Raw genomic sequence first — 25265 nt, 5'->3', positions numbered from 1 at the left:
AAATGACTTGTAATTAAAAAGTAATTTCAAATTCAAATTTTACTCTCATATTTCATTCATATTCACCATAAATTTTTGAATGAGAGATGGGCCACTTGTTGGTTCCGTTTCTCAGGGTTTCAGGCGATGCATCGCCCGGTCCTTCAATTAAACCAAACAGAAGCCAAAACACTGAAGGCTTCTGTCTGTCCCAGTCCATCTGTGCTTCTGTCCCGATCCTTCTCTCTCTGTTTTGGCTTTCATTCTTGTTCTCTCATCAATATAATTTGTGTTGGTAATTGCTAGAGTTGGATGTCTCGAGACCACTTTTACGTGGTCTTGGTCTCGTCTTGGTCTCAACGGACTTTTGTCTTGGTCTTGTCTTGGTCTCGACTGACTTTGGTCTCGCTGTCTCGGTCTCGCTGTCTCGGTCTTGCGTTCTCAAATCGACATAGTGTTTGGGAGATTTGGAGTCAACCATCAGCGGAGCGGGGGGGGGGGGTGGCTTACTGGGCTTAAGCCTGGGTCATTTTTTCAGAAGCATGGGGTCTTTTGGAGTGTAATTTGTTAGTTACATGCCTGACTGACAACTGTATAAAACAAAAACGACACAAGAAGCACAGAGCGCACCGTTGTAAATTCCCCCTATTTTGGTATGATCTGAGCCCAGGCACTAGGCGACTGAGCGAGGGGGGAGAAGCTGCTGCCTGCAAGTTTGCTGCAGGCAGAGGAGAGCTTAAGTTTGACCAGGTACCAAAGCAAATCATTCGTACTGTACAAATAATGTAAATATGACGGTGTATCACAAAAGATTGATATCAAACTGGTCACTTGGTTGCGTTACTTGCTCTTCGAGTGAATCAACAAATGGATAAATAAAAAGCCGAACAGCAATGCTGATTTTTAGAGAGTATTAGCTTACATTTCATATTTTCAGTTGTTTCCCTCCACGGTTAAACAAAATCTCTAAATCGGTTTCAGTTGTGTACTGATGAACACAACAATGGACATAAGGAGCTTCTTTTAAAGAAAAAACTCAGGTAGATGTTATTTTATATATTATGCTTTGGATGTTGTTCAGTATATTTCTGTGCAAAACAAGAGAAATTTCAATACACAGCAGTATATTCACAGTTTAAACCAGATATTTACATACACTTTAGGGAGAAAACATAAAAAAACCTTTTTTTTACTGTTAAACATCAATTTAGAGTAAACTTGTTTTGATTTGGATAAATAAATATTGAAATATCTTTTGAATTAGTTAAATGTCAGAATAAAAAGAGGGAGCTGTCTATTTTAATCACTTTTATCAAATTTAGGAGTACATAAGATAAGATAGAACTTTATTAATCCCTCGGGTGGGTCCTCTGGGAAATTCGATTTCCAAAAAAGCACAGCACCGACAGAAGTTACAGTTACAGAATGTTATATATATATATATATATATACACACACACACACACACACACACACACATATAAATACAGAGACAAATATAAATAAAATATACAAGGGATAAATAGAATAAATAGGAATAAAAAATAAAATACAAGTGAATTGCACATTTCAAGTATTGAGTCTATTGCACTGTTGACTATTTACAAAAAGTATTGCACAAGATATTGTACAGTGAGGTGAAGAGGCACTACAGCTTAGTTGTTCCCCCCTCCTTTGTCCTCCTGTTTCCCCTCCCTCTCCCCTCCAGAGAGGAGTTAAACAGTCTGATGGCGTGTGGGACAAAGGAGTTTTTAAGTCTGTTAGTTCTTGTCTTGGGGAGAAGCAACCTGTCACTGAACAGACTCTTCTGATTGTTTATGGCCGTGTGCAGAGGATGCCCAGCATTGTCCATAATGTCCATCAGTTTCTTTAATGTCCTTTTCTCTGCCACTGTCACCAGAGTGTCCAGCTTCATGCCGACCACAGAGCTAGCCCTCCTGATCAGTTTTTCCAGCCTGGATGAGTCCTTCTTTGCTGTGCTGCTCCCCCAGCACACCACAGCATAGAAAAGTACTCCAGCAACCACCGACTGGTAAAACATCCTCAGGAGCTTCCTGCAGATGTTAAAAGACCTCAGCCTCCTGAGGAAGTACAGTCGGCTTTGGGCTTTTTTATACAGGTGCTCTGTGTTGCATGACCAGTCCAGTTTATTGTCCACCCACAGCCCGAGGTACTTGTACTTGTTGACCACCTCCACCTCCTCCCCCTCTATCTGAACCGGCAGTGGACCTGCTCTGGACCTCCCGAAGTCCACAACCAGTTCCTTAGTCTTTGAGGTGTTGAGTTGCAGGTGGTTTGTGTGACTCCATGCGACAAAGTTCCTCACCAGACTTCTGTACTCCTCTTCCTGATCATCCCAGATACACCCCATGATGGCCGTGTCATCTGCAAACTTCTGAATGTGGCATAATTCAGAGTTGTAGCAGAAGTCAGAGGTGTACAGGGTGAGCAGAAGAGGGGACAGCACAGTTCCCTGTGGTGCTCCTGTGCTGCTGACCACAGTGTCAGACGTGATGTCCTTCAGCCTGACGTACTGTGGTCTGTCGGTGAGGTAGTCGGAGATCCAAGCCACCAGGCAGGGGTCCACCTCCATCCTGTTCAGTTTTTCCTGAAGCATACAGGGCCGGATGGTATTAAAGGCACTGGAAAAGTCAAGAAACAGGATCCTGACCGTGCCTTTTCCCCCATCCAGGTGTGAGTGGGCTCTATGTAGGAGGTACAGGAGGTACATGTACACTAAGTTTGTTAATTAATAAGAAAACTCCAGACGATTCCATTCTGAGCTGAAGAAGCTTCTGATAGGTTAGTAGAGTCCATGTGAGTAAATTGGTGGCACAGCTGTGGATGCATATAAGGCAAAACACACTGTCTGTTTCTTTGAAATGGGAAAAATCCAGAGATGTCAACCAAAACACCAGGAAAAGAACTGTGGAGCTCCATAAGTGTGGCTCAATTTTGAATACAATTTGGTGCCATTTACAATTAAGAAATACAGATAGTTTCTGTCTTTACTCTTAAAGTTAACAAATATGTTTTTAAATTTATAAATCTAAAAAAATAAACATTTAGTCTGATTTGATGTTACAATTAAAAAAGTGTTTGTGTTTTTATCTGAAGAGTTTGTAAATATCTGGTTTCAACTGTATATTTGATGATTGTCAGCACAAAGAGGGAGAGAGAGCAGGTGAGACACACATGTTAGTCAAACGGTTGTTTACCAAAACTAATCAGAACATGTATCTAGTGCCTAGTGTAACTTTTTAGATACCATTTGTTACTTTTCAAATTCTATATTTATTAAGTTTTGCAGGCTTGTTTGCACAACATGGCTAAATAATTATATAAACTTTTCTCAATCTAAATATTGTACTTTGGTAGAATTAAAAAATAAGTGTAGTGCAGGTCTATGATGATTTTTAGTGCTGCTATCATCTAGTTCTGATTCTGGTTCTGTTTTGGTTAAGTCCTCAGTAGTCCTGATTTTGAACTGTTGTAGTCCTGTTTTAATTCTGGATCAGTTCTGGGTCTGGTTGAATTGGGGTTTAGTCCTCGTGTGTTGATACAGGCTCGACTTTGTTCTGCCTTGCTGCTTAATTAAAAAAATAGTTTAAGGTGTCCTGCATATGTGATATTTATTTTTTTCCTATATGAAGTCATTCTTTTTTGAACAAAACTCAAAACAGAGCCAAATAATCTTTCAGTCATTTCTACCCTCACTTAATTCCCCTTTGCTGCTCAGCTCTCACACAGTGGCTCAGCTATGCTCCAATCCCTCCATATTGGATAATATCATTATGTGAAAAACAGAGAGGGTGAGAGATGCGACAGTCAAGTGGAGCGTGCGTCTGTCCTCTCAGTAAGTGAGTGAGACAGTAGACAGCGGTGAGGAGGGCTGTGCAAAAGCAAAAACACATAAATATGCCTGACACCCGTAAACGAAGCAGCATCTGGCTGCAGTTTAAAGACTTTTTTTGGCTCGGTCTTGGTCTCGTCTCGACTTGGTCTTGTCTTGGTCTCGATACCCTCTGGTCTTGGTCTTGTCTTGGTGTTGGATTAGGCGGTCTTGACTACAAGTCTAGTAATTGCATATAAATAACAATCAGCAAAACAGGTAATTTAGAAAATGTGTCCGCATGACATTTCAGAACATTTTAGCCCCTTGATAATAAAAAAAATTTCATTTAAGAAACTCAAACGAGGCTTGTAGTGTTATAGTCATAGAACTTGACCTTTGGCCTCGATTTACTTCTCCCTAAACCCAGGTTATGGTGAATACCTAATAATCTAATAACTTACTGTTGGAACTCCACAAAGATAACACTTTTCAAAGATAGCAATAAAAACTTGTCACAATGTGAAACAACAACAGTGCCCAGATTTGGTCCATGGTACATAAAATATAAACTAGGGTTACACAACTAATCACATTTTATTCCTCATCTCAACTTTAGCATCTCACACTTAAATGAACATGATCGAGAACTGTTTTAAATGCCAGTAGATAACAAAGAAACCACAAATTAAGACTATTCTTGATGAAATTATCTGTGTTTTTTCTAAACAAGTGTGGACAGAAATGTCTGATGTTGTTCCTGGGATCTGCTGGAGCCACTTGCCTAGCCTAGCCAGAACAGCAGTGGGGACGAGCCATCTTCTTGGTAAAACATGCACTTGATGGTGACTTGTGGAACTGGCTTGAAGTTGGCCTCTAGTGTTATACGCCACATTACCATGGAGTTCCTAATGAAGGCTCTTAGGGTCGATCTTTTATATTTTTAGGCCTAACATAGCAATTGTGTTGTTCCTCGTAATGATAGAGTTTTATTTTAATAGAACTACATTATATTTTCAAATGCATTCCAGTATCCTTATAATCAAAAGATAAAGATTTTGACTTTGAACATCTCTCATAATCTACAAATTTGTCAGGTTTGGGATTGACTGATTGACTTTTTTTTTTTATTGTTTACACAGAATTCAAGTTAGAAGTGCCACATGTTTGCTTTATGGCATGGTTGGCCTTAGTTGTAGAGGTTTCAATTATATCCTTCTATTTCTTGTCTTTTAACTAAGGTGCCACTGTAACAGGGTCATAAATCACATTGTTATAATTACACAAAATGTATTCTAAACCCCCAAACTGCTCCTATCATACCTGACTTTTAGGACCTCCAAGCCTGTAGTTATGTTCATTATCAGTTAGAGCCCCTCCTTATTCTTTTCTTCTTCTTCTTTGGTGCAATCCTATAAATACAGTGTACCCCTTTTGCCTCTCCCCTTTTCTACAATTCCCCTATGGGAGAGGTGGGTGTCATTTCTTTCCAACACTTTAACCCTTGTATGGTGTTCGGGTCTGTGAGACCCGTGTTCAGTTTTTTTCAAAAGAAAAATTAAACAATTAATTATTTTTTCACGTGTAAATGTGTTGTGTCTTTCCACTCACTCCACTTGATTATAACTGATTTATTTATAACATTTTATATAAAAGAAAAACGAGAAGCACATTAATTCATAAATGTGATCTAACAAAGGTAAAGGGAAAAAATTAACCATGTTTGCTGTTCATATGTCTTGTAATTGGGATGAAGTAAACATCTGTTGAGTAATTTAACATAAAATTGTTTGATAGTGTTAATTTGGAAAGCCAAAACTCTAGCGGGTCCACCAGACCCATGAACGCTGGCTGAGTAACAAAAATACGAACACCACACAAGGGTTAAAACACACATATAATTCATATTTAGCCACCCTGATGTTTCTGATTGCGATTTTAGTTCAATTATTATCATTATTAAACCTGTTTTTGTTAGATGTTATAAGTGTGTAGTATGTGTGTATCATAAATGTGTTTTAGGCGCCATAAATGCTAGCATGAATATATACTCCTTGCTAGCTTGGAAGTTGTGGTGGGTTGAGCTAACCCTCTTCCCCACTGTTTGTATTTGGCCGTAGTAGCTGGAGTGGGCAAATTCTTTACTTGAAGGTCTTTCTTTCTTTTACCTTTTTTATCAGGTATGTCAGATTTCATGTTGATGTTTTTGTTTTATCTTATGTCAAATATGTTACGTGTAAATGCATATTTTATGTTTAATGTAAAAATAAATGCCCTTTTCTACAATTTTTTTTACAACCTTTTTTATCAGACACAATGCAGAATCACACCGGTTACACCACTTCAATACCATGGGAGTTGTTGAGTACAGGATGTATTTATAAGATATAAATTGCACTCGTACATTGTGTTGAGTGGATCTCAGGGCAGAATTAACAGGTTGCTGTGAAAAACATATGGTGGTACTTGTAGACTTCAGATGTCTGGGAATTAATGACTCATCAGTGGAAATCCCTGGAGAGGAGGTTTTTTATAGAGTTGGATATGACGTTGTCAGTGTGTGTGTGTGAGAGAGAGAGCAAAACAGCATAACTCATTGGTTCTTGTGCGCACTGGGTTGATGGTAACATGCATGCTTCACCTCAAGAGAACATCATCTAGTTCTATTATATTGTGCCCTTAAAACATAAACCTCTGCTGCCTGATCTGACTCCTGCTTGTGCTTTGAAGAGGCTGGCACTACTCAATGGAGACCAGATGAAACATTGATACTGAGATGAAACACCAGCTCTTGTGTGTGGCAGACCAGGAGAGTCACACACATTGAAATAAAGCATTTCATAATTCACTGATGAATGCATTAAAAAATACAATAATAAATTCATTTACAAATTACTTTTTATTTTACTCTTACTTGATATATTAATAAAGTAATTCATTATTTGATAATTCCATGGGCAATAAAAAAGGAATTATAGATAAACATTTCTAAATCCATTAGTAAATACTTGAAATCGAAAAGGTATTTACAGAAAAACAAACATTATCAATAACAATCTACAGGGAGTGCAGAATTATTAGGCAAGTTGTATTTTTGAGGAATAATTTTATTATTGAACAACAACCATGTTTTCAATGAACCCAAAAAACTCATTAATATCAAAGCTGAATGTTTGTGGAAGTAGTTTTTAGTTTGTTTTTAGTTTTAGCTATTTTAGGGGGATATCTGTGTGTGCAGGTGACTATTACTGTGCATAATTATTAGGCAACTTAACAAAAAACAAATTTCAATTCAATCCATTTCAATTATTTATTTTTACCAGTGAAACCAATATAACATCTCCACATTCACAAATATACATTTCTGACATTCAAAAACAAAACAAAAACAAATCAGCGACCAATATAGCCACCTTTCTTTGCAAGGACACTCAAAAGCCTGCCATCCATGGATTCTGTCAGTGTTTTGATCTGTTCACCATCAACATTGCGTGCAGCAGCAACCACAGCCTCCCAGACACTGTTCAGAGAGGTGTACTGTTTTACCTCCTTGTAAATCTCACATTTGATGATGGACCACAGGTTCTCAATGGGGTTCAGATCAGGTGAACAAGGAGGCCATGTCATTAGTTTTTCTTCTTTTATACCCTTTCTTGCCAGCCACGCTGTGGAGTACTTGGACGCGTGTGGTGGAGCATTGTCCTGCATGGAAATCATGTTTTTCTTGAAGGATGCAGACTTCTTCCTGTACCACTGCTTGAAGAAGGTGTCTTCCCCAGTCCCCCAAACCCCTGACAGGCCATCACCCCCATCACCCTCCTCCCCCTCCCTTTCTCCCTCCTTCCCACACCTGAAATTCACTGAGGAGATGATGGAGCGGGTCAATGCTGGGCTCAGATCTACCCCCCGGCCCAATCCCTTTTTGTCCCCCATAAACCCCCCACCAGAGCGGCCAAAGGTTCGCCATCGAGCCCCACCCTCAACAGAGCAATCGAAGTCACATTGCCCAGCCTCACCCCCCTTAGTTCCTCCTTACCACCTTCATGCCCTGTCTCCGCAGTCTGATGTGTGATGTGTGGAGGGTCCGGGCTGCGAGGATTATGGCAGTGGTGACTTTTCCCAGGAGAAGCTGGGACCCTGTTTACTAGAAGGTTTTAAAATCTCTGTACTTTCAGGTGACAGAAGGAGACATGTGGCCTGGTCAAAACACAGAGAGCTGCACTCTAAAAGATCTTTAAACATAGTAAACATACCTTGTGTGTCACAGACTGCTCCCAAACACGAGGGGACAAGTAATACCTCTAAAACACTTAAGTTGGCTTTGTTAAACGTTAGATCTTTAGCTGGGAAAACATTTTTAATTAATGATTTAATCACTGAGCACAGCCTTGATTTTATGTTTCTAACTGAAACTTGGTTGGACCAAAGTAACAGTGGAGCTGTTCTCATCGAGACGACCCCTCCTAACTACAGTTTTATCAGTGAGGCCAGGGTGAGCAGGAGAGGAGGGGGGGTTGCTGTCTTATTTAATGAATCATTTCAATGTAAGCAGCTATCTCCTGGAAGTTTTCAGGCTTTTGAATATGTGGCTTTACAGCTGAAGGCCCCATCCAAAGTTGTGTTTCTTAATGTTTACAGGCCTCCCAAATACTGCACAGACTTTTTTAATGACCTCAGTGAACTGCTGTCTGTGATCTGTGTTGATTTCGACTGTGTAATTATTGCTGGGGATTTTAACATCCATGTGGACAACCCTCAGGACAAAGGGACTAAAGACCTGAGTAACACTCTGGGCAACTTTGGGCTGACTCAGCATGTAACAGAGGCCACACATAATAGAGGACACACTCTTGACCTACTGATCTCCAAAGGCCTGAGCATTTCAAAGGTTACTGTGTCTGATGTGGGCTTGTCTGATCATTACTGTGTTTTCTTTGAAAGTAAAATCTCAGCCCACATAAATATATCAACAACAGTGATCACAAAACGGTGTGTAACTGAACACAGTAGTGCGATTTTTAACCAGGTCTTCCCATTAACACCTGACCTGCCCAGAGGGTCAGTCAATGAGCTCGTCAATAGCTTCAATGCTAACATGTTAAATGTAATGGACACTATTGCTCCCATTAAGGTGAAGGTTATCTCTGGAAGGAAAAAGTCTCCATGGAGAAACTCCACACTAGTGAAAAATGAAAAAAGAGAGTGTAGGAAAGCTGAGCGCAGATGGAGAAAAACAAACCTCCAGGTTCATTATGACATCTATAAAGAGAAACTTCACAATTATAATTTACAACTGAAGAGTGCAAGGAGGTCTTACTTCTCTGACATCATCACTAAAAACAGCCATAATGCTCGGGTCTTATTTTCTACAGTTGACAGGCTAACAAACCCCCCTGTGTCAGTGGCAGCTGAACTTCATTCGACCATGGCCTGCAATGACTTTGCCAAATTCTTCACAGAAAAAATCCAAAAAATTAGACAAGCAATTGGTACATCAACAGCAGATCCAGAATATGTACTGTGTCCACCAAAAAACTGTTTAAACACCATGAAACAGTTTCACCCTATTAACAGCAAAGACCTGGAGGACATCTTAGGTCAACTGAACTCCTCCTCTTGCTGTTTAGATGTCCTGCCAACAAGTTTTTTCAAAAAGGTCTCAAAGACTTTGGAGTCAGACCTGTTACAGATCGCCAACTTTTCTTTAATGTCAGGTGTGTTTCCAGAACCACTAAAAACTGCTGTAATAAAACCTATACTGAAAAAGGACAATCTTGACAAGACACAAATGAACAACTACAGGCCGATCTCAAATCTCCCATTTTTAAGTAAGATCATTGAAAAAGCAGTTTCTCAACAGCTCAGTTACTTCTTAAAACAGAATAACTGCTACGATGCCTTCCAGTCAGGTTTTAGACAGAACCACAGCACTGAAACCGCTCTGACCAAAGTGTTTAATGACATATGTCTGAATACAGACAGTGGAAAAATGTCAGTCTTAGTTTTACTGGATCTCAGTGCAGCATTTGATACAGTTGACCACAACATATTACTCAAACGACTGGAGAACTGGGCAGGTCTTTCAGGAACTGTACTAAACTGGTTCAAGACATACTTAGAAAACAGGAAATACTTTGTATCAATAGGTAACTTCACATCTGAGCAGACAAGTATCACATGTGGAGTTCCCCAAGGTTCCATCTTGGGACCCCTTCTGTTTAACATTTACATGCTCCCACTGGCACAGATTATAAAGAACAACAAAATAAACTACCACAGCTATGCAGATGACACACAAATATATATCACAATGTCACCAGGAGACATAGGCCCTGTACAGGCTCTTGGTAAATGCATTGAGGAAATTAATGACTGGCTGTGACACAATTTTCTCCAACTAAACAAAAACAAGCTAAACAAAAACAAAACTGAGGTAATAGTCTTTGGCGCCAAAGAAAAACGATTACAGGTCACCAGAGAACTTCAATCTATACATCTAAAAACCACAAACCAGGCGAGAAATTTGGGTGTAGTGATGGATGCAGACCTAAACTTAGAAAAACACATTAAGACAATAACAAAGTCAGCTTACTATCACCTCAAGAATATTTCAAGGATAAAAGATCTGATGTCTCAACAGGACCTGGAAAAACTAGTCCATGCATTCATCTTTAGTAGGCTTGATTACTGTAACAGCATCTTTACAGGTCTACCTAAAAAAATCAGTCAGACAACTACAGCTCATTCAGAACTCTGCTGCTCGAGTCCTCACTAAGACCAAAAAAGTGGACCACATCAGTCCAGCTCTGAGGTCTTTAAACTGGCTGCCTGTCCGTCAGAGGATAGACTTTAAAGTTCTGATGCTGGTCTATAAAGCTCTGAATGGTTTAGGACCAAAATACATCAGTGACCTCCTGACCCAGTATGAACCTTCCAGATCCCTCAGGTCATCTGGATCCGGTCTTTTATCAGTTCCCAGAGTCAGAACCAGACACGGAGAAGCTGCATTCAGCTTTTATGCTCCTTATATCTGGAACAAACTCCCAGAAAGCCTCAGATCAGCTGAAACACTCAGTTTATTTAAATCCAGGTTGAAGACTCACCTGTTCTCAGCTGCATTTGAATAAAGCACCAAATCCACACTTTTAAGCTTAAATTTCAAAAATTACATTTAACTACTGATTTTATCTACTGTTCTGATTTTATCTGTTTTGATTTTATATACTGTTTTGTTTGTTTGTTAATTAGTTTGTTTGTTTGCTTGTTTTAATCAATTTTAAATCATGCTTTTTATTTGTTTTTGTTTCTAATGTCTCTGTAAAGCACTTTGAATCACATTGTTGTTGAATTGTGCTATACAAATAAACTTGCCTTGCCTTGCCTCTTCCAGAAACTGGCAGTAGGACTGAGAGTTGAGCTTGACTCCATCCTCAACCCGAAAAGGCCCCACAAGCTCATCTTTGATGATACCAGCCCAAACCAGTACTCCACCTCCACCTTGCTGGCGTCTGAGTCGGACTGGAGCTCTCTGCCCTTTACCAATCCAGCCACGGGCCCATCCATCTGTCCCATCAAGACTCACTCTCATTTCATCAGTCCATAAAACCTTAGAAAAACCAGTCTTGAGATATTTCTTGGCCCAGTCTTGACGTTTCAACTTGTGTGTCTTGTTCAGTGGTGGTCGTCTTTCAGCCTTTCTTACCTTGGCCATGTCTCTGAGTATTGCACACCTTGTGCTTTTGGGCACTCCAGTGATGTTGCAGCTCTGAAATATGGCCAAACTGGTGGCAAGTGGCATCTTGGCAGCTGCACGCTTGACTTTTCTCAGTTCATGGGCAGTTATTTTGCGCCTTGGTTTTTCCACACGCTTCTTGCGACCCTGTTGACTATTTTGAATGAAACGCTTGATTGTTCGATGATCACGCTTCAGAAGCTTTGCAATTTTGAGACTGCTGCATCCCTCTGCAAGATATCTCACTATTTTTGACTTTTCTGAGCTTGTCAAGTCCTTCTTTTTACCCATTTTGCCAAAGGAAAGGACGTTGCCTAATAATTATGCACACCTGATATAGGGTGTTGATGTCATTAGACCACACCCCTTCTCATTACAGAGTTGCACATCACCTAATATGCTTAATTGGTAGTAGGCTTTCGAGCCTATACAGCTTGGAGTAAGACAACATGCATGAAGAGGATAATGTGGACAAAATACTCATTTGCCTAATAATTCTGCACTCCCTGTATTTGAAAAAAACATCTTTGAATGGCTAAAACGAGCATCACTGCATGTAGTCCCACTCGTTTAAGCTCATTTTAGCTTGTGAAAATATCACATCCCAGCAGTACTAGCTAGCTCCAGTCTTTACTAAGCTTTATTTGCTTTTCACAAGTAAAGCTTGCAGCAGCTAAAGAATTGTATTTATACACAGCCTTAAAGCAATGACTGTAAGCTAAAACCTTAAAATAATTATTAAAATGATGCCCAAACACAATCTCACCAGACCATGTTACCACATTCTTTCTGATTAGGGATGGGTACCGGTATCCGGTTCTGACATAAACGGTAGTAACCAGACCGAAAAGCAGCGCACATTTCAGTGCTTTTTTTTTCCTGAGACGTCATACACTTTGGATTCTAGCCAATCATTTTACCTTTCCGAGGATAGTAGGCGGGCCCAGGTTCTTCTAGAGCAGAGCTACAGAATAAAAAGTCTGGCTGTACTTCACAGCAAAAGATGCAACCTCAGCAGCCTGCAACAAGTGCTTTAAGGTGATACTGTGTAAAGGAGGTAACTCTTCGAATCTGATGAAACACCTGGCGACACATAGCGTTTTTTTAAAAGCCAAGAAATGCGCCGTATTTGATAGCTTGCTGCGAGACCTCACACCGTGCACATCTACTGCGGGTGTGGTGCCTGTTATCGGACCCAGAGTTAGCAACATCCCCCAAAAACCCGAAGAGGAGAGTCTTGGCCCCTAGCCCTGCCAGTGTAGCAGAAATGATGAGGATGATGATGCAGCAGCAGCCGTTCTTCTCTGAGTGAGTAGCTTAATGTTGTTCGTGTGTAATTTACGTTGAGTAGGCTAACCACGTTATTACATTAATGCATGTAAGGTGAACTAGCAAACATCATCATAGCTACATGCAGCTGTCTTCTTGTTTGATGGCAGATACTCCCTTCACCCTGGCCAAAAAGGCTGAAATGACCAAAGAAAAAGTGGGAAACAGCTAAACATGAGAGGTTTTTAGACAAAATTGGTGTTTTTTCCATTGATTAAGCACTGCTTCCAGCCGAGAGTGATACCATATATGCCCCATAGCTGCGGAAAAGGCTAACATTGTTATCTTTTTACAAAAAAACAGCTAAACATGAGAGGTTTTTGGACAAAGTGTGTGTTCTCCATTCTTTAAGCACTGGTTCGAGCACCGTTTAAGCACTGGCACCATTTCAAAAGTACCGGTTTGGTATCGGATAAAACCTAAACGATACCCTTCCCTATTCCTGATACTTAAGCGTTGCGGCGGAGGTGTGGTCCCGGGCGCGACTGCAGGGGAGGAGTGGTGCAGTGAGCTCAACGGGGCGGTGCTGGAGAGGCAGGTGAGAACAGCTGATGGTGTTTGGGCTGATGACGGTTTCCTTCCCCATTTTTAGAGAGACGGGAGAGGAGCGGAGGGGAAGCTGGGATCAGCTGAGACTTGAGCTGTCCAGACTACGGACTGTCACAACAAATGAAAACTAAAAATAAACGTGGCATCTGGCAATAAAGAACTGTGTGCGTGTGTGTGTGTGTGTGTGTGTGTGTGTGTGTGTGTGTGTGTGTGTGTGTGTGTGTGTACACGTGTGTGAAGTGCATCTCACAAGCGTTAAACAAATTTTACAAAGTAGCTATGACAGCTGTCATACCTTTCGACATGTTACTGACCCCTGCCAAGGCAAAGACTAGAGATAATACTATTGATCTAAGTTCATTTGTATTAAATGAGCAAGATACTAACCCCATGTTGCTCTCCGATGCATCCATCAGAGTGTGAATGTGCATGAATGGTAGACTACTTAGCACTTAGGTCAGAAAAAAGTGCTTGTGTGAATGGGTGTGATTGGGTGAATGAATTAGTTGTATAAAGCGCTTTGAGTGCTCAGACAGAGTAGAAAAACACTGTATAAGAACAAGTCCATTTACCAAATACATGAGTTCACACATTTAAGTTGTAGAACTGCAGAGTTCACTAGGGTCAAGTCAAAAATCACATAAGTTTCATACTACATATGATTTAATTACATTTTATATAATGCACTAAAATAAAAAAACTCCAGTTATGGTTACTTGGGAGTTTGTTAATATATTTTTTAATGATGAAAAAAAAAAAGAGGATTCCTGTTCTTTGAATTCACGAGCACTGCAGAGGGATGTCCTTGAATATTTCCTTGGATGTCTTCTATGCTATTTTACATCACTTGGAACCGCCTTTAAAATCCGTACAAAAAGACAGACCTCAGTGTTTTATGTCCTTCTGTTCAAGAATTCCAGAAAGACAGAGAAACATCGACTCATCAAGTTCAGTCTGTTCCTTTCTACAGCTGTGGTTGACCGGAGCACAACTGTTTGTTTGACAGTCTGCTGTTCGAAATTCAAAACATCTAAACAGCAAAACCTGAAACAGTAGGCTGGGGCATGAATCGGAAAATGCAGTTTTAATTACATGTCCATGATCTGTTTTGTCATTTTTTTAATCGTTTTAATCAGTGGTCTATCACTATCAATTATGATACACATTTTCTCCTCTCTTTTTATAACTGATGGTCCCAGTGTATCTTATGCTGAAGAAGGGAATAGAGGAAGTATTAAACCTCCTTTCTGTAGTATCTGAAGAACTGGAAAAGCTCTGATTATGGTTGTTATGCAGATACTTTGTAACTAACTGTCAGGGTGCAGGCTGGAGTGGTTATGTTTTTTTCTTCCTAATTCTCAGATGGATGACTGGTCCGGCTGAGCTTGCTTTACACCTTTGCGGTGGAGCTGTGCCTTCCCTGTACTCCAGGGTCTAATCTACTTAACTGAGGGCTATGTATTTTGGTTAGTTGCCAGAAAAAAAATAACAACCCACCTTGTGTCATCAATTTGATTGATGGCCCTAGCCTTGACCTTTTGACCCTACCGGAAGTACTCCGGAAGTGACTAATCGATTCCAGATGTATGTAATATGATCCATAAGCGTGACAAATTGCATCCGGTGAGGGGAGGGGGGTACTCCGGAAGTGTCTAATCGATTCCATATGTGTGACTAATCGCATCCGGTGGGAAAAAAAGGAGGGGTGGTTCCTGGAGAGTTCATGAGTTCAACAGCAGATTTCTGTTCAGTCAGTGCTGTATAGAGAGACAGAGCGGCAGTTAGTTTTCCACAGACAAACTCATAGTTTGAATTCTGTTTAAATATTATGACAATGTGATCTTGACAACCATTTTCTCAGTAAAGAGCTATTTCTTTTTACAATAGCGGCTTTATTTTGCTATCTTACGTTAATCTTATTACAGGTGCAATAAAATAAAAACCTTTAAGATTATCTGACTAGTAACGGATTGCATTTATATATAGTGCCGGGTGGAGGCAAGCTACACCATTGCTTGTATGTGTTAAAAAAAAAAAAAGTGAAAAGAGCTCAAACAGACTCTTGAGCATATTCATATAGCAAATCCACATAACCAGTGTGCACTCTAATGTACATCTTTGAACTGTATGTTAATCAGTACATGAAGCGTACCTCTGAAAAGAGTCCATCATTTGTGAATTTACTGATTTGTTTTTTAACTGCAGTTTTCACAAACTGCGGATGATGAAATCCTCTGTATTGTAGAAAATGTCTTTAAACTATCGCTGTTCCTACTTACTGAGTTCCCGAACTACTTCTTTACTATGTGAATAAACAATTTGAACAAGAAAGGATTTAAAGACACATTGAAGCAAAGGCAAGGAGGTCAGGAGGTGTCCGGCATGAGTGCGCGTGCGGCCTGGCGTTCCATTTGGGACATCTGACAGACACATTAGTGCAACTCAGACTGTGAGCAGCAACTCCTGTATACTGAACATAAGAAAAGTAATATGTAGTGCTTCTTTTTTTTAACCGAGATTCCAAGGCTCATGCTTATATGGTTTTATTTTATCCAAAAATAGGTTAGTTTAGCGATTGTGTAACTGTGTCCTTGACCTTTTTACCGGTTTGAGGAGTTGGTTCCCTAGTCCAAATATTTGGGATGGTTCAAATGCCGAGTCTCTATATGGAAACAACAGGATATTTTCCAAGTTTTTTCTTAAATGTGTATAAATGGGATCGGATGATGTCCGATAAAAGTAATAAACATAGATGTAAATCTGTTTTTTTTAAACTTTGCAGACTCATTTACCCACTCCAGTGAAAGCGATAAAAAAAGATTGTGGCTTTAAAGAGATTATGAACAAAATGCAAGACGTTTGGTTTTTTGCTACATTAACAACTTTTCCAACTCTGATTCTCTGCAGGACCAACACGGACATCAGTTCAGACGGCACAGGCAACATGTTCAAGCTTGCACGGAGGCCTTTCAGTAAATATAAGAAGATGGTTAAGGCGAGAGATTGCTATTCTGTCTTTTACATCGGTACAAAGGGAGGACTAAATGTCAAAAAAGAGAAAAGTTTTTTTAAAAATGACGCTTTAAAACAGTTCAAGTATCTTTGTGTTTACGGGGAGAAGGGAATAACTGCGGCCGAGGCTCTGAAAAGAGACGGTCACTTCACCGATGACCTGGGCTACTTTGAGCTGGTTAACATCAACGACGAATGTAAGACTGAGTGCACAGACATAATTGATTGTCTGGACAATAAGAAATTCCAGATATGTTTTCCACAGGGAGCAGATAGGGAAATAAAAGATGTAGCCATCCCAGGGCAGCAGAAACCTCCACACGCATCAAATAATGCAAAGCGCAGCGGTGGAGTGACATCAGTCTTAGATGTAGCACGGCAGAACTGATTGAGTCTAAAAACGGCAATCAAAGAAACGGGCAGCAGTACTGACCGTAAGGAGGTTTACGATCTACTTTGTCAGCAGTATCCGTGTCTGAAACGATGGATGGAGTGTAGATTCCCTAAACATTCTTTTCAGGAAGCACTGAAATACAGGAAGGAGACCTTTGGAAAGAAATCCGCAGTGTTATGTTGCTGCTTGAACTGAGCGAGTCAGTTTGCCTCATAACTGGTTCCTTCTTAAAGCAAGGCACAGGCTTTGTGCTATTTGACAACTTTGTCTTGACCAACACCCACTTATTCGACTACTGGGTTAAATCAAACTCACCTAACTGGCGTGAATTTGTAAACGTTACCGTGGTCTTTAACTTTGAAGACCAAGAATCAGACAAGAACAACCTCAGCACTAAGGTGTTCGTCGGCAACGATAAGTTAGATTATGTCATACTTAAGCTGGAAACAGAGAAAGTGCCGCCAGGGCTCCTTAAGAGATTTGGACCTGTGCCTTCAGACGGCGAGGCCTGTGTCGTCGGACACCCAGGAGGAGTGAAAAAAATGAGTCCTACATTCATCTGACCACATGACATTCTCCCAATCCTCTGCTGTATCATCCATGTGCTCTCTGGCAAACTTCAGACGGGCCTGGACATGCACTGGCTTCAGCAGCGGAACACGTCTGGCACTGCGGGATTTGATTCCCTGCCGTTGTAGTGTGTTACTGATGGTGACCTTTGTTACTTTGGTCCCAGCTCTCTGCAGGTCATTCACCAGGTCCCCCCGTGTGGTTCTGGGATCTTTGCTCACCGTTCTCATGATCATTTTGACCCCACGGGATGAGATCTTGCGTGGAGCCCCAGATCCAGGGAGATTATCAGTGGTCTTGTATGTCTTCCATTTTCTGATGATTGCTCCCACAGTTGATTTTTTCACACCAAGCTGCTTGCCTATTGTAGATTCACTCTTCCCAGTCTGGTGCAGGTCTACAATACTTTTCCTGGTGTCCTTCGAAAGGTCTTTGGCCTTGGCCATGGCGGAGTTTGGAGTCTGACTGTTTGAGGCTGTGGACAGGTGTCTTTTATACAGATGATGAGTTCAAACAGGTACCATTCATACAGGTAACGAGTGAGGGACAGAAAAGCTTCTTACAGAAGACGTTACAGGTCTGTGAGAGCCAGAGATTTTCCTTGTTTGAGGTGACCAAATACTTATTTTCCACCCTAATTTACGAATAAATTCTTTACAAATCCTACCATGTGGATTCATGGATTTTTTTTTCACATTCTGTCTCTCACAGTTGAAGTGTACCTCTGGTGCAAATTACTGACCTCTGTCATCATTTTAAGTGGGGGAACTTGCACAATCGGTGGCTGACTAAATACTTTTTTGCCCCACTGTACAACTGATCATAGAAATTTTAGAACCAAAAAAACTTCACAAACTGACTTGTTACAATGGTGGCACTTATTTTACATTTAATTTGGTCAAGAAAATTCCTCCCAATGTCCAATCAGTTAGGCAATCAACAATAGTACTTGCTATTGTTATTATATTTCTATTGTGCACATGATTACCCTTCTGCTTTCACTACTTTCTGTCAGGTTTCGTAGATCGGACTCACGCGCAGACCACTAGTGTCTTCAAAAGGTGCATTTATTTACAGTGTTCCTCTACAGTGGAATTCATATATACATATAATGGTGTCAAGGAAAAGGGGCCGGGGTTCCAGGGTCCAGGAGCGAAAAAGGCAGGAGTCCAGGAAGGGAAGGTTTTCATTCAGCCCTCACATATCTCCTCTCCTTTCCTCTATCTCTCTTGCTTCCATTCAGTCGCCAGGCACAGGGAAAGAACAGGTCCAGAGGCGATGCTGATGGCTCAACGATCCAGCGACGAGTAGAGCAGACTCGCCCTCTTAAGAAGGGTTCCAATCTCTTCTGATCAGCAACAGATGTGCTGATCACCTCCAGGTGTGTAGGCCAGGAGCAGGAGCCCATACTGAGCTCCGCCCCGGCAGGAGAAAGAGAGAAAGGAAGCGGGCGAGAGAGAAAGGAAAACAAAAACAAATCACCTGACAGCTGTCAGCTGTCGAGGAGCGGAGACCATGACAGTACCCCCCCCCCCTCAACGGGAGCCTCCCAGCGACCCACCAGGCTTGTCCGGATGCAGGCGGTGAAACTCCCGGAGCATGGGCACGTCCAGAACGGCCGCCCGAGGGACCCAGGAGCGCTCCTCCACGCCATAGCCCTCCCAGTCAACCAGGTACTGACAGCCACGTCCCCGGCGCCGAGAGTCCATAATGCGAGAGATGGAGTAAGCCGGCAACCCATCCACGAGCCGGGCGGGAGGAGGGGGCCTGGAAGGAGGGCACAGAGGACTGGACCGGACAGGTTTGAGTTGTGAAACATGGAAAACGTCATGAATCCTCATATTGCGAGGAAGTTTCAACTTCACAGAAACTGGGTTGACCAAGGCGGAGATTTCAAAAGGGCCAATGAAGGTGGGTGTAAGTTTCTTAGATTCAGTCCTGACCGGAACAAAGCGGGTAGAGAGCCATACCTTCTGGCCGACAGAGTACTCGGGTGCTGGAGTCCGGTGCCGGTCTGCGATGCGTTTGTTGTTCTCCTTCGTGCGTAGCAGGGCCGCTCGAGTTGCCCGCCAAACTCTGCGGCACCTGCGCAGATGAGCCTGGACGGAAGGTACAGAGTGCTCACCTTCCACAGCAGGAAAAAGAGGGGGCTGATATCCCAAGGAGGCTTCGAATGGAGACCGGCCGGTGGCAGAGTCGGTCAAGCTGTTATGGGCGTACTCGATCCACGGCAACTCCTCACTCCAGATGGTTTGATTGGTGGAGGCGACACAGTGCAGGGCGGTCTCCAGTTCTTGGTTGGCCCGCTCGGACTGGCCGTTGCTCTGAGGATGATAACCCGAGGATAGACTGACCTTTGCGCCCAGGGAGTTGCAGAACTCTTTCCAGACCCGAGAAGTGAATTGAGGCCCTCTGTCGGACACTATATCTTCCGGGATCCCATGCAGGCGGAAGACGTGAGTGGCGAGCAGGCGTGCGGTCTCTAGAGCTGTGGGAAGCTTAGGCAGAGCAATGAAGTGAGCCGCTTTAGAGAAACGATCGATTATGGTGAGAACGACAGTGTTACCTGCTGATGGAGGTAGTCCGGTGATGAAGTCCAGTGCTATGTGAGACCAGGGCCTGGAAGGAGTGGATAACGGATGTAGCTGACACGCCGGGGAACGGTTCGATGGTTTGTTTCGGGCACAGACCGTACAAGCAGTGACGTAATCCCGAGTGTCTTGGGTGAGTGAGGGCCACCAGAAGCACCGCTGGAGAAACTTAATGGTGCGATGTATCCCTGGGTGGCATCCCGTGTGAGCCCATTGTAAAACCTGGGATCTGACAGAGCGCGGAACATAGAGTCGGTGGGCGGGCCCCCCTCCTGGATCCGGTTCGGCTACCTGAGCCGCCCGGACGGCCGCCTCGATCTCCCAGGTGATGGCCCCGATAGTACAGGTTGCTGGCAGGATGGAATCCGGATCCGCCTTTTCATCAGCAGCGGAGAACTGACGGGAGAGAGCGTCCAGCTTGACGTTTCGGGAACCGGGTCTGTAGGTGATGGAGAAGTGGAAACGGGTGAAAAACAGGGCCCATCTGGCCTGTCGAGCGTTAAGACGTTTCGCCGTTTGAAGGTAGGCCAGGTTTTTGTGATCGGTCCAGACCACGAAGGGTTGAGTGGTGCCCTAGAGCCAATGCCGCCATTCTTCCAGGGCGAGCTTAATCGCCAAGAGCTCCCGATCGCCCACGTCGTAGTTACGTTCTGCAGGGGTGAGACGACGGGAAAAATAGGCACAAGGATGCATCTTACCCTCCCTCTGTTGGGAAAGGACGGCCCCCACCCCTGAGTCGGATGCGTCGACCTCCACCACGAACTGAAGAGTGGTGTCAGGTTGGACCAGGATGGGCGCTGAAGCAAACCGTTTCTTGAGCTCCTGAAAGGCTGATTGGGCAGCGTCACTCCACTGAAAAGCAAGCTTGGGAGAGGTTAACTGGGTTAATGGTAAGGCAATCCTGCTGAAGTCCCGTATGAATCTCCTGTAGAAGTTAGCGAAGCCAAGGAAGCGTTGCAACTGGCGACGATTGTTTGGTTCGGGCCAGTTCACTACGGCCTTGACTTTCACAGGGTCGGGTCGGAGATCTCCACGCTCGATTATGTACCCTAGGAAGGCAACTGAGGGCACATGAAACTCACATTTCTCGCTTTTGACGAACAGCCGGTTCTCCAGAAGGCGTTGCAGTACCAGCCGGACCTGGGTCTCGTGTTCAGCCTGGGAGGAAGAGAAGATCAGAATGTCGTCTAGGTAGACAAACACAAATCGGTTAATAAAGTCCCTTAGAACATCGTTGACCAGAGCCTGGAATACTGCAGGTGCGTTAGTGAGGCCGAATGGCATTACCAGATACTCGAAATGTCCAAGGTGGGTATTGAACGCCGTCTTCCATTCATCGCCATCCCGAATCCGAACCAGGTGGTAAGCGTTTCTCAAGTCCAGCTTGCTGAATATGACGGCTCCCTGGAGAAGTTCGAAAGCGGAGGTGAGCAGGGGCAGTGGATATTTATTCATGACCGTAATGTTCTTGAGTCCCCGAAAGTCAATACAGGGTCGGAGGGTCTTATCCTTCTTTTCCACAAAGAAGAAACCTGCTGCGACGGGTGAGGAGGAGGCACGGATGATGCCGGCAGCGAGGGATTCAGTTATATATTTCTCCATGGCCTCCCGCTCCGGCAGCGAGAGGCTATAGAGGCGGCTGGTCGGCAAGGGAGCTCCAGGCAGCAGGTCTATGGCGCAGTCATAGGGCCGATGGGGTGGCAGCAACTGGGCTCGGTCTTTCCGAAACACCTCAGCGAGATCGTGGTAAACAGACGGCACATCTGCCAGGTCGGAAGACCGCGGTGGCTCTGGGCCGGTGACCGATTTGTTAGGAGGAACAGCAGCCTTAAGGCAAGTCATATGACACTCCTCCCCCCAGCCCGTGATGCCTCCCTTCTGCCAATTAATCGTGGGGTTGTGTTGCTGGAGCCAGGGATGACCGAGAACTAACGGCGTCTGAGTGGAGTGAAAAACAAAAAAGCTAATCTCCTCCGAATGATTACCAGACAGTGTGAGGGTGAGCGGCTCAGTGATGTGTGTGATGTCGGGGAGGCGCTGCCCTGATAAAGCCGTGACGCGTAAGGCGTGGGGTAGTGACTCCACAGTCACACAGAGTTGTTTTGCTAGTTCAGAGTCAATGAAATTTTGTTCTGCTCCTGAATCAATAAGCACAGAAAGTGAATGACACTCGGAGTGGACCAAAAGCTTAGCCGGCAGGGCTAAACGTGGAGGAGATTTATCCTGATTCAAACCGCCCACCAGTACTCCTACCATCACTGGCGGGCACGGCCTTTTGCTCGCGACGGACAGGAGGCAATCATGTGTCCCTTATTACCACAATACAGACACTCACCGGCCGTGATGCGTCGCTGACGTTCTGCAGCAGTTAGGTGAGAGCTGCCGATTTGCATGGGCTGTACCTCTCCGTCGGCGCCCCCTGATGTCCGGGAGGACCGGTAATCGGCCGAAGCCTCCGCCCCTCGTGGCCCTGCGGCTTCCTGGGAACTAGAGTTCCGTGCTTGCCGACGAGCTCGTAGCCGCTCATCCACCTTAATACATAACGACATCAATTCGTCAAAAGCAGTGGGTAGGTCCCGCATAATCAGTTCATCTTTCAAATCTTCCCGGATGTTATTTAACAAGGTGCTCCTGAGCGCATCCGGTCCCCAGCCGGTTTCTTCTGCCAAAATCCAAAAGTCAATTGAATAGTCTGCCATACTCCGCTTACCTTGCTTAAAGTTAAGGAGGCGGAGCGCCGCAGCCTCGACTCCAGAGCCCTGATTAAACACAGTTTTAAAGTTAATCACAAACCTCTCAAAAGAGATCTCCGGGTTGGAGTTTAACACGACCTGGGCCCATTTCAAAGCCCGGTCACGAAGCACCTGTACCAAAAAAGCAATCTTTGCCCCGTCATTGTTATGAAAACGCCGCTGTTCGCGGAAAATCAATGAACACTGGGCCAGAAAGCCAGGGCACTTCTCTGTCTCCCCCGAAAAGGGCTCAGGCGAAGGCAGGGGACCGTCAGAGGATGGGGTGACTGCCGATGAGTGACCTGCCGTAGCCGCCGCGAGTGTCTCCTGCGGGGCAGGGTGAGCCGGCTGGGGAGTCCCTGGCTGTACTCCTCCTGGCGTAGTCAAACCGGAAACAGCTTGAGTTAGTGCGGCGATCTCACCTCGCAGCTGATGCAGCATTTGTTCGTGGTGAGTCAGCGCCGCTTCTTGGGCAGCCAGTGCCTGACCGATGGTATTCTGATCTGCTGAGTCCATGTTGTGGCTGGATCGTTCTGTCAGGTTTCGTAGATCGGACTCACGCGCAGACCACTAGTGTCTTCAAAAGGTGCATTTATTTACAGTGTTCCTCTACAGTGGAATTCATATATACATATAATGGTGTCAAGGAAAAGGGGCCGGGGTTCCAGGGTCCAGGAGCGAAAAAGGCAGGAGTCCAGGAAGGGAAGGTTTTCATTCAGCCCTCACATATCTCCTCTCCTTTCCTCTATCTCTCTTGCTTCCATTCAGTCGCCAGGCACAGGGAAAGAACAGGTCCAGAGGCGATGCTGATGGCTCAACGATCCAGCGACGAGTAGAGCAGACTCGCCCTCTTAAGAAGGGTTCCAATCTCTTCTGATCAGCAACAGATGTGCTGATCACCTCCAGGTGTGTAGGCCAGGAGCAGGAGCCCATACTGAGCTCCGCCCCGGCAGGAGAAAGAGAGAAAGGAAGAGGGCGAGAGAGAAAGGAAAACAAAAACAAATCACCTGACAGCTGTCAGCTGTCGAGGAGCGGAGACCATGACACTTTCCCTGTGACTTCAGAGATGAACAGGCACTACTCGTCTTGGCAGGAAAATTCACAAATGCAGCAGTTTTCATGACAATGACAATACTCTACTACTCTAATACAAATAGACACCGATGTGGCTAAACCACCATTTTCATGATTTCTTGCATTCATTTGAATCTCAAGTCACGATATCTAATCTAAATGATCCCAATAATACTCTTTCAACCGTACCATAAAAGAAAAACGGGAGCCATGGCTGCACTGAACAGGTCACCTGCACTGAGCAGATGAGCGGTGGAGCAAGCAAGAAATATCTGACACGAAGATTACAGTATGATGCAACACCCCCCCCCCCACCCCACTGTGGTGGTCCCTAAGATATCAGACCAGTGCAGCTGGGGAAATAACCTCATAGCATTGCAGGAAAATGGCAGCTTACCAGTGTAACACTGCATTTAGCACCCTGTGCAACAAACAACAAACACTATGTTACCTCAAATAACCCATCAGTTATTATCAGACCAAACCTTTTTTTGTGGATTTTTATCACTGACAAAACACACAGTCCAGAAAGTACAAACTCCAGATAAACCATAAGCTTAAACAGGCATAAAGCAGGGAGTAACAAAGTTCTCTAAAGAAAGTTGAAGGAGCTCACAAGAGAAGCCAAACTGATGCCATGAGAAACACTAGGTGTACGGGTTGTTCTTCAGCATATATGCAAGGTAATCAGAGGATTGCACGCAGTAAGGTTCACAGGAGAGGACACAATGGAACAGCACAGCACTGGGAATAGTACATTTCAGGTTGGCAGTATTTCCACTGTAGCACATACAGTGGGGCAAAAAAGTATTTAGTCAGCCACCGATTGTGCAAGTTCCCCCACTTAAAATGATGACAGAGGTCAGTAATTTGCACCAGAGGTACACTTCAACTGTGAGAGACAGAATGTGAAAAAAAAATCCATGAATCCACATGGTAGGATTTGTAAAGAATTTATTCGTAAATTAGGGTGGAAAATAAGTATTTGGTCAATAACAAAAATACAACTCAATACTTTGTAACATAACCTTTGTTGGCAATAACAGAGGTCAAACGTTTACTATAGGTCTTTACCAGGTTTGCACACACAGTAGCTGGTATTTTGGCCCATTCCTCCATGCAGATCTTCTCGAGAGCAGTGATGTTTTGGGGCTGTCGCCGAGCAACACGGACTTTCAACTCCCGCCACAGATTTTCTATGGGGTTGAGGTCTGGAGACTGGCCAGGCCACTCCAGGACTTTCAAATGCTTCTTACGGAGCCACTCCTTTGTTGCCCGGGCGGTGTGTTTTGGATCATTGTCATGTTGGAAGACCCAGCCTCGTTTCATCTTCAAAGTTCTCACTGATGGAAGGAGGTTTTGGCTCAAAATCTCACGATACATGGCCCCATTCATTCTGTCCTTAACACGGATCAGTCGTCCTGTCCCCTTGGCAGAAAAACAGCCCCATAGCATGATGTTTCCACCCCCA

At 43.7% G+C, this 25265-nt stretch overlaps 1 pseudogene; it reads left to right on the top strand.

Annotated features, from left to right (window-relative positions):
* LOC146701152 (serine protease FAM111A-like) overlaps window positions 1-17390 on the top strand; it is a 35648-nt pseudogene extending 18258 nt beyond the window's left edge.
* The last annotated feature ends 7875 nt before the right edge of the window (window positions 17391-25265 follow it).

Source organism: Copadichromis virginalis, linkage group LG9 (assembly GCF_057382275.1).
Source record: "Copadichromis virginalis isolate Kocher_CV1m ecotype Utaka linkage group LG9, C_Virginalis_male_GT1.1, whole genome shotgun sequence".
Classification (NCBI taxonomy): domain Eukaryota; kingdom Metazoa; phylum Chordata; class Actinopteri; order Cichliformes; family Cichlidae; genus Copadichromis; species Copadichromis virginalis.
The sequence above is the reverse complement of the archived record's forward strand: the minus strand, read 5'-3'. Positions and strand labels throughout refer to the sequence as shown.